This window comes from Colobus angolensis, unplaced genomic scaffold (genome assembly GCF_000951035.1).
Source record: "Colobus angolensis palliatus isolate OR3802 unplaced genomic scaffold, Cang.pa_1.0 Scaffold217, whole genome shotgun sequence".
In the NCBI taxonomy this organism is placed as follows: domain Eukaryota; kingdom Metazoa; phylum Chordata; class Mammalia; order Primates; family Cercopithecidae; genus Colobus; species Colobus angolensis.
The window spans coordinates 3936243-3945968 of NW_012115344.1; the positions used below are offsets into that span (position 1 = coordinate 3936243).

Sequence of the window (9726 nt, forward strand, 5' to 3'; positions counted from 1 at the left end):
CTCATACTTGTAGTCCCAGCACTTTAGGGGGCCAAGTCAAGTGGATCACCTGAGGTCAGGAGTTTGTGACCAGCCTGGTCAATGGTGAAACCCCATCTCTACTAAAAATACAAAAAATTAGCTGGGCATGGTGGCAGCCACCTGTAATCCCAGCTACTTGAGGCAGGAGAATCTCTTGAACCTGGGAGATTGTGCCACTCCAGCCCAAGTGATAGAGTGAGGCTCTGTCCCCCTCTGAAAATAAAAAGAAAAAATTATGTTAGTATATTTTGTGTTTAAAAGGCACTAAAATAGATAGCACAATTTAGAGATTTTGTTTAAACAGAATGTTAAACTAAACAAAAATTTGGTATTTAATAAAATAGGTGTCAGTTATCCAGAAAATTAATTTAAGTGAAATGCTTTGTTTTTCAAAACAGTGCTGGTAAAACGAAATATTGTATGTAATGAATCTTATTTTCTCATTATATTCATGGAAGTCTTTTAAAATCCCAACATTAAACTACTTCTTTGGTACCAGAGAAGGTTCAAGAGAACTGTTAAGAATTTATCTGAGACACCGGGTGTCTGTGATGGAAAAATTAAAAAGTAGGAGAAATATAGAGAAACTAGATGGTTTCTAAGTAACTAAGAATCACAGATTAATGGAATAATAATAGTTGGGAAGCCCTTTAGAACCGAGCTAGGCCTACCTCTTTAATATTTAAATGAAAAAATTAAAGTTTAGAGAAGCTATAAATAGTTTTTCTCAACGCAGCCAATATCGGCCTCATAATAAAACTATAAAAGTTTGTATAATGAGATAGTTCTTTAATTTATATCTTTGACTTCATGTCATTTCTACCAAGTCACTGCATTGCATTTTTTAGTTTCTGCTATAATTTGTTTAAAATCCTACTCATATATGCCCATATACACCTGTAAGTTTGAAAACACATGCTGAAAGCAAATGTAAATATTTTTATTTTCTACCTTGCATCATCTTCAGCTTTACACTTTCCCATTTTTACAAATGTTACAGAGTTTATTATAAGCAAAAGAGTTATTAATCCATTTAGACTGTACAACATTGGTGGCATGACACATTTTGTTTACATATTTTGAATTATTGGTGCCAGTGTGGTGGCTCAGGCCTATAATCACAGTACTTTGGGAGGTCAAAGTAAAAGGCTCTCTTGAATTGAGTTCAGGATGAGCCTGGGCAACATAGCAAAACACTGTCTCCACAAAAAAATTAGAAATTAGCAGGGAATAGTGGTGTATGCCTGTAGCCCTAGCTACTTGTGAGGCTTAGATGGGAGGACTGCTTTAGCCCTGGAGGTTGAGGCTGCAGTGAGTCATAACTGTGCCACTGCACTCAGCCTGGTCAACAGAATGAGACCCTGTCTCACAAAAAGAAAAATAAATGAAGTATTCATCAATAGACGAAAAGATAACTTGCCATTTAGGCATGTTTTAAGATTCTAAGAATTAAGGAGCTTTTCTTTTTAAAAAATTCCAGTTCAACTGAGATGCTTTGAGAGACTTTTGTATATCAGAAAATTATACTGAGAACTAGGAAGGCAAGGTATCTTTTAGATAAGGGGTCTAAAACCCCAGGGCCATGGACTGGTATCATGTGGTCTGTCAGGAACTGGTCCACACAGCAGGAAGTGAGCGGTGGACAGGTGAGTCAGCAAAGCTTCATCTGTATTTACAGCCGCTCCCCATCACTAGCATTACTGCCTGAGCTTCGCCTCCTGTCAGATCAGAAGTAGCATTAGATTCTCATAGATGTGTGAACCCTATTGTGAGCTGTGCATGTGAGGCATCTAGGTTGCACACTCCTTATGAGAATCTAATGCCTGATGATCTGTTACTGTCTTCCATCACCAACAGATGGGACCGTCTAGTTGCAGGAAAACAAGCTCAGGGCTCCCACTGATTCTATATTATGGTGAGTTGTAAAATTATTTCATTATATATTATAATGTAATAATAACAGAAATAAAGTGCACAATAAATATAATGCACTTGATACCCTCCCAAAGCCATCCCCACCTTCCTGGGTCCAAGGAAAAATTGTCTTCCATGAAACTGGTCCCTGGCGCCAAAATGGTTGAGAACTGCCGTTTTAGATAAACACTAAAAGTGCCTGTATGCAGAAACAAAAGATTTTTTCTGCTTCTGAATGAAATGAAGATATTGCATTATTTAAACTGATAACCTGTAAATTATATTAGAAAAAACTTGGTCTGTTTCAAATGGCAAAATTTTATAGATCTTATAAATTCAGTAAATAACATGAATTTAGTCAAGGTTCTATGGCTCAAATACAGAATCCAACAGAAGAGTGAGGTCTGGCCTAAGCAAAGGGACTCGGGTGTTATGACTGTCGTGACTGCCCACTTGCTCATTGGTTAGTAGGTGAGGTGTTTTCTAAAAACACATGCGAAGGCTGCAGGCCATTCATGCCTTTCTCTAGCATACCCAGTATTCAGAGTTTCCTACAGGACTGATTCCCATATTTAGAGACTTCCTTGGCTTAATTTGAACTTTATCTTCTAGTATCAGGGTCATATGCCACCAAAATCATAGAGATATGAAGTTGAAATAAAGTTTTCTTGGCTGGGCATGGTGGCTCACACCTGTAATCCCATCACTTCGGGAGGCTGAGGTGGGCAGATCCCCTGAGGTCAGGACTTCAAGACCAGCCTGGCCAACATGGTAAAACCCGGTCTCTACTAAACAAATACAAAAATTAGTTGGGCATGGTGTCGGGCACCTGTAATCCCAGTTACCCAGTAGCTGAGGCAGGAGAATCGTTTGAACCTGGGAGGCAGAGGTTGCAGTGAGCCGAGATCAGGCCACTGCACTCCAGCCTGGGTGACAGAGCAAGACTCTGAATAAAAAATAAAAAAAGAAAAAAAAAATTCCTTAATCTTTTCTCCCCACTTGAAAGAAAACTGTCCTTAAGAGATCAAGAATACATGCAGTTTGATATATGCACCTGTTATGGAAAAAACAGAAAAAAAATTCCTTTAACAGCAATTGCCTTTGGGAAGGGAAATGGAAGAGGAGTGGCTGGACTTTCATTTTTATTTTCTACATTATTAAGATTTAATAGGATTTTCTTATATAATTTTAAATACTTTTTTTTGAGATGGATTCTCGCTCTGTCACCCAGGCTGGAGTGTAGTGGCATGATCTTGGCTCACTTCAACCTCCGCCTCCTGGGTTCAGGTGATTCTCCTGCCTTGGCCTCCCAAGTAGCTGGGACTAGAGGCATGCGCCACCACGCCTGGCTAATTTTGTATTTTTGTTAGAGATGGGGTTTCACTATGTTGGCCAGAATGGTCTCAAACTCCTGACCTTAAGTGATCCACTGGCCTTGGCCTCCTAAAGTGCTGAGATTAGAGATATGAGCCACCCTGACCAGCCAAAATTTTAAATACATTTAAAAATAATCTATGCAATTCCCAAAGCTTTAGAGAAAGGAAAATGATATCACATTTCTTGGTAATATTTTTCATAGATATAGTCTGGTGATTTGATTTGAGGTAACTTAATTCCACATGCCACAATTTAAAATCATTTTTTGTAGTTGTGATTTTCAAAGAAGATAAGTAACTGCCTAGAATCACCAATAGCAGTGGTTTTCAAAATTTTCAAGTTCGGTTTTCATTTTTTTTTTTTTTGAGACAGTTTCACTGTTTTGCCCAGGCTGGAGTGCAGTGGAGAGATCTCAGTTCACTGCAACCTCTGCCTTCTGGTTTCAAGCTATTCTCCTGCCTCAGCCTCCCGAGCAGCTGGGATTACAGGTCCCGGCCACCATGCCCAGCTAATTTTTCTATTTTTAGTAGAGACGGGGTTTCACCATGTTGGCCAGACTGGTCTCGAATTCCTGACCTCACGATCTGCTGGGATTACAGGTATAAGCCACCGCACCTGGCCCTGGTCTTTGTATCTTTATGTCAAATATCTTCCATCAAATGAAACCTAATCCTTAAATCCTACAAATGGAACGAATTAGGTGGTGCTGCAGGAGCCCTGTCTACTCATCCCTGTTCCTTCTGGCAAGTGAAGCATACTTTGGAAACCATTTCTGTAAAAATGTTTTCACATAGAGAGATATTTGTTAAAAGTTCTCTTTTTCAAATTATCTTACTAATCTAAATGTTTACAAGTACTTTCCGTAATATTCCAGAAGAAATAAAGGAACTATCAACTTGCAAATGTCCATAGGCTCTCAGTCAAGTAAAATAGATTTACTGCTATCATTTCAGTTACTGCTAAAAAACATGGATAAAGACTTTTTATTCTTGCTATTTGCTGCCTGTGATTTGGATAGGCTGACATTTAAAGGGGTAATCTTATGGAGAATTTACATATATTGCTTGCTATGGTTTGAATGCTTGTGTTCCTCCAAAATTCAGATTTTGGAATGTAACTGCCAAGGTGATGGTATTAAGAGGAGGGTACTTTGGGGAAGTGATTAAGTCACCAGCACTCAACCCTCATGAATGGGACTAGTGCTCTTATAAAAGAGGTCGAAGGGAGCAGCCTAGTCCCTTTGGCCCTTTCCCTTCCACCATCTGCGAACACAGCATTCGTCTCTTCCTCCATGTGAAGAAGACATGGCAAGAAGGCACCATCTTACAAGCAGAGATCAAGTTCATATCAGACATCAAATCTAATTGGCACTTTGATCTTGGACTTCCCAGCCTCCAGAACTGTAAGAAATAAATTTCGATTATTATAAATAATTTACTTTGTGGTATTTTGTTATAGTAACAAAAATGGACTAAGACATTGCTAGAGTACTCTGGGTTGTATTCATGCCTTTGAAAGTGCATCACTGAGATTGTTCAATACTCTGTAATGATCGTAATAACAACAATCTCCTACCTTTGTGTTCATCCATTCATGTGTTGAACGTATAGGTTCTCAGTCTCATATAGTATTTCTATATAGAACATACAGAAACATTCCAGTTTCTGTATTTGCTGAACAACAGTGATCTAATGCTCATTTCCCAAAAGGAGCCCTACCCAGCAACGAGGAATTCAGATCAGGCTCAGAGTAGGGCTTAACATTTTCTTAGACAATTAATTACTAAAATGACTAACAACATTTCCCTGGATGAGAACTACCTTATCTGAAAGACTTAGGTGTATCAAATACATGGAGCCAAGTTAGCAAAGGAAAACAACTGCTATTTTATTTGGTTAATTGATTTAGTAATTCCATTGACTCATGAAGCAAAACACTACATAATGAGATAAGAATAAAAGGAAATTACCCCTATATAAGAAGGGACCCAATACTTGTTTTCATTCTTTCTATTCTCTCCCCTCACCAAAGTGAAATAGATTTAGTAAAAGTTTAAAACATTATTTCTAGGTCCACTAAAATCAGAATCTACAGAGACTGAATCTACCCCAAGTGGGACAGACATGACTTACTGCCCGTCTAAATGCCAAGTGTTCAGGTATGCCAGCAGGTTCCTTCCCCAGCCACAGGGATAAGTCACGATTGGTGTAAATCAATCTCTGTAACACCATTCCTCTTTGCCACTTATTGGCTAAGGACTGAGCATGATTCATTTCTTGCCATTGGAATTTGTAGGCAAGATTATTGGGGCACATTACATAAGATTTTCCTTCTTAATAAAGACAGAGAGAGAGGAGGAAAATCCTCTCCTCTTTTTGTCTTTAAATGACCAGGTGAAGAGGCAAGGGAAGTTGGGATTGTGGATGGGTTTCTTGGGACAATTCTAGCAGCTATCATTCACCCAAGAAGAAAAGTCAAGATTAGCTGAAGACAGAAAGCAACCTAGAGCCCTGATGTTATTGAGCTACTGAACAAACCCTGGATCCACCTACCTTCAAACATCTTCGTGTATGAGAACAGTAAATCTGTATTTTTGAAGGGAGTTTTGGCTGAATATCCTGTTACTTGCAGCCAAAAGCATCCTAACCAATATAATAGGTGATTTTGTTGCAGAACCATCCCTGAGAAGCCCTGATGAATGCGGTGATGAGGAACCTCTGTCTTATAAACTTTAGCTTCTCTCTCTCTAACTTCTTGATACAGTGCAAAATCATCATAGACAATGAATGAGCAGACCACTGCCTTTGTATTGAAATTTCTCAAAAATGTCCAGAAAGTAACATTTTAGAACGTTAAAAATTAGTGCCAAGGTTTTCACTGCCATTCTTTTAGTCAACAGAAATTATTTGGATTGTAAGATTATGTATTTCCCCTCCTCTACCCTGAAGTTAAATGATAATATTTGAATACTGAATGAAGAAAACTTGGACTTATAAACATTTGGTTGTTTTCCAAATTTCCTCTCATGAAACAAAACAACAGCAATAAAATACCACTACTACTGCTGCCGGGAGTTTCATTTCTGCTTTTTCTACTTGAAGAAATTCAAAATCTAACTCAAATGTCACCTCAGTATTTCCTAACTCCAACATTGACAAACTGTCTCCCTCGTTCTCCTCTCTGAAGATTCATTCATTCATTCAACAAACAAGAGCTATTAAGCTCTTGTTATGTCCTAGTCCTTGAGCTGAGGATTCAGAAGCGAACAGTCTTAAATAGTTTCTATATTCAGATCTTGCAATCTAGTTAGAGGATGATAAATGATTCCTAAGCAATCACAATGAACTATGGTTAAGTTTCAACTTTAGACACATGAGATAACAACCCCATCTCTTAACAAGTTTCATATCCTTTTCTTTTCTTTTTTTCTTTTTTTTTGTGACAGAGTCTTGCTCTGTCATCCAGGCTAGAGTGCAGTGGCACAATCTTGGCTCACTGCAACCTCTGCCTCCTGGGTTCAAGCGATTCTCCTGCCTCAGCCTCCGGAATAGCTGGGATTATGGGCATGCACCACAATGCCCAGCTAATTTTTACATTTTTAGTAGAGATGGGGTTTCATCATGGTGGCTAGGCTGGTCTTGAACGCCTGACCTTGGGTGATATGCCCACCTCGGCCTCCCAAAGCCTTAACAAGTTTCTATGGTGTGCTGGGCACAAGAGTAACAAAGATGACCAAGATGCAGTCTGCCCTTTAAGGGAGGGTCAGAGACTGATGCGTATTTACCAAAATCGTTTACTCTTCTGCCTGGGTCCATAGTACATTTCCAGTCTCCCTTGCAGGTCAGTGTGGCACGTGACTGAACTCTGGTCAATGGGATGTGGACATAAATAGTATGTGATTTCCATCCTCACCCATAAGAAACAATCCTCATGCAACCCTCTAATAGCTTTTCTTTTTCTGTCCGTTGCCTGGAAACTAAGGACTCCAAGGCCTTAGGGGATGGCAAAGCCATAATATAAAAGGAGTTTTCGTTCCTGAATAATTGAGTAGAAGGCCATGGAAACTAAGGACTCCAAGGTCTTAGGGGATGGCAAAGTCATAATATAAAAGGAGTTTGGGTTCCTGAATAATTGAGTAGAAGGCCAACAGCTGAACACGTGAATGGACTTGACATGAAAGAGAAATAAGCCTGAACTATGTTTAGTTACTGAGATTTTGTACTTTATCTCTTATAGCAGCTACTGCTGTCTTAACGTTATATTCTTCAGTCAGCAGCATTTGATGATTCTTAGCACCTCGAGGATGCTAACCCAGTCCACAAAGGCAACATCCTCTGGTTAATCTGAGAACTGAAATAAAAGCAAGCAAGAAAAACCCACGCCAACACCTGACAACAGTAAACAGACGCGCGCGTCACCGGGTGTATAAACAGAAAAGGCTGGGCCCTCGCTCGCGTCTCCGGCCCAGCAGGCCTACAGGGTCCCCGCCGCGGACGCAGGGTTTATTTTTACCCTTAGTGTCTCTGGGGCCTCTCACCTGGCAGTCTCCGGCGGAGTCGACCAGGCTCGGTCTGAACGATTAGGGAAGGGGCCGCTGGGGAGGCAGCGGAGCCTGGTCTAGCCACTGCGCTCTGGGATTCCCGGTTCGCGCATCGTCCCAAGCAGAGCCGGGAGACTGCGGTGACTGCAGACAACCGGCCTCAGGGCGCTGCACCACGTGTAGGCGGCCCCGCCTTTCGCACATACCCGCGGGGCGACTCCGCGCCGGGAGGTCCGACCCGTCGGCTCCTGTACAGGCTCTGGAGTAAGCGTGGGCTGGTCCGGGGCCCGCAGCGGCAGCCCCGTGTGCCCTCCGCCGGGTTTCGGGTCGGGCGGGGCGGGTGCAGAGCCGCGTGCGATGCCGGGGGCGCGTGGCTTCCCCCGGAAAGGTGGTGCCAGGCCGACCACGTACCGGCCCACGTCCCGGGGCCTCAAGCGGCACCGCGCGGCCTTTCAGCTGCTTATCCTCATTGGGTGGGTCCTCAGGCTTCTGCGGCCAGGACCAGCGAGCTCCCGGGGAAGCTTCCCAGAAAGCTTACCCAGAGAGCGCAGACCCAGGCGCCGAGTCTTCCCGGAGATGACCAGACCCCGCCCGAGGAGCACAGCGCAGGCTCCTCGGGACTCCGCGGCGCAGGCCGGGCAGCCCATTGCTTGTTTTATCGTTCCCGAAACCAACCTCTAAGTTGTTTATCAGTCCTCCACCTTTTAGCTGTACTTCTTAGAAGTGTCTTCTCAGCTGCGGTGGGAAGATAGGATTCTTTCTTAAAATGACCAATTAAATGGCGGGATAAAAGACTTGTTCTGCCCCCCCCCACTTTATCGCTTAACAACTGCCCTTCTTGCTGTATTTTAGATTTTTAACGCTTCTATCAGCAGTGTGATTCTATTTCATTTAATTCTCATTTCATGTTTGTGTCTTCCTTTTCTCTATTTCCTCTTCCGTGTGTGAAGACGCGCGCACCCCTTACCTGTTTTTCACTCCTGTAAGCAAGTGCCAATCTTAATCACCGCTTTTCAAGCAAGGGAGATTATCCTCAGATTTCTCCACCAGACAGAAACCATTCATTCTTGTCTCTCAGGTCCTCTTTTGTGATGAACCTATTGGATAGGTTCCATCCAATACCCTTCTTCAGATCATCTGAAATGATTATTTTCCTAAACTGAACTCTTCCTCTCCTAAAGCTTGCAAAAATTTCTGGTGACATTCAGTTTCCTCTTACCACAGGAATGACATACATTTTTCCTTTTAGTCATATGTACTTCATTAATATATCACCTGATTTGATTAACATGACTTTGGAGAAGATTGAATTTTTTGTCTAGATTTTACTTCGTTTTTATGGCTGATAGTGTTTATAAAAATGTTTTATAGTTTATGGTCGGCTCTGAGAAAGACTAACTCAGGTCATTTGTTAATGTTGGAGCCCATTTTGTAGAATTTATTGTGCATTTATTTAAAATTCATTTGTTCATATCTATACATATATTATACATGTATACCTACTCACAGCGTAAAGTATATCATGACATACTTACAAGAGTCAGTGTTTTTTGAATTCACTGGAGAAGTTACAGCATTTTGATTATGATACACGAAAAGAAACAGAAGTCATTTAGCTTAACTCCTTAATTTCATAAACCAGAAAACTAAAATCCAAGATAGATTGGGTGACTTGGTCTAGATCACAAATCAAAGTTATCCTTAATTCAGTAGTGTAATGCTGGTCCAAAACCTCATAGATAATCTTATAATCAATGAACTCTTTCAGAATGCTAGTCAAAATGTCCTTTTGTGTGAATTTTAATGTACCTTCATCAACTGAATGATATTCTTCCCCATACATAAGGTGTTATCTTTTCATTGTCCATTTCAAA

The 9726-nt window shown here is 41.1% G+C and overlaps 1 protein-coding gene across 4 annotated transcripts in view; it reads right to left on the reverse strand.

The window, feature by feature from the left end:
* SLC9B2 (solute carrier family 9, subfamily B (NHA2, cation proton antiporter 2), member 2) overlaps positions 1-9043 on the reverse strand; it is a 58951-nt gene extending 49908 nt beyond the window's left edge. For 2 of the 4 annotated variants that reach the window (XM_011943240.1, XM_011943244.1), the window contains exon 1: positions 7850-8877. The gene's annotated coding sequence lies outside the window, so the exon portion shown is untranslated. Of the gene's footprint in view, positions 1-7849 lie in introns of all 4 variants that reach the window. The other 2 variants (XM_011943241.1, XM_011943242.1) reach the window with 2 other exon arrangements.
* Positions 9044-9726: the final 683 nt, after the last annotated feature.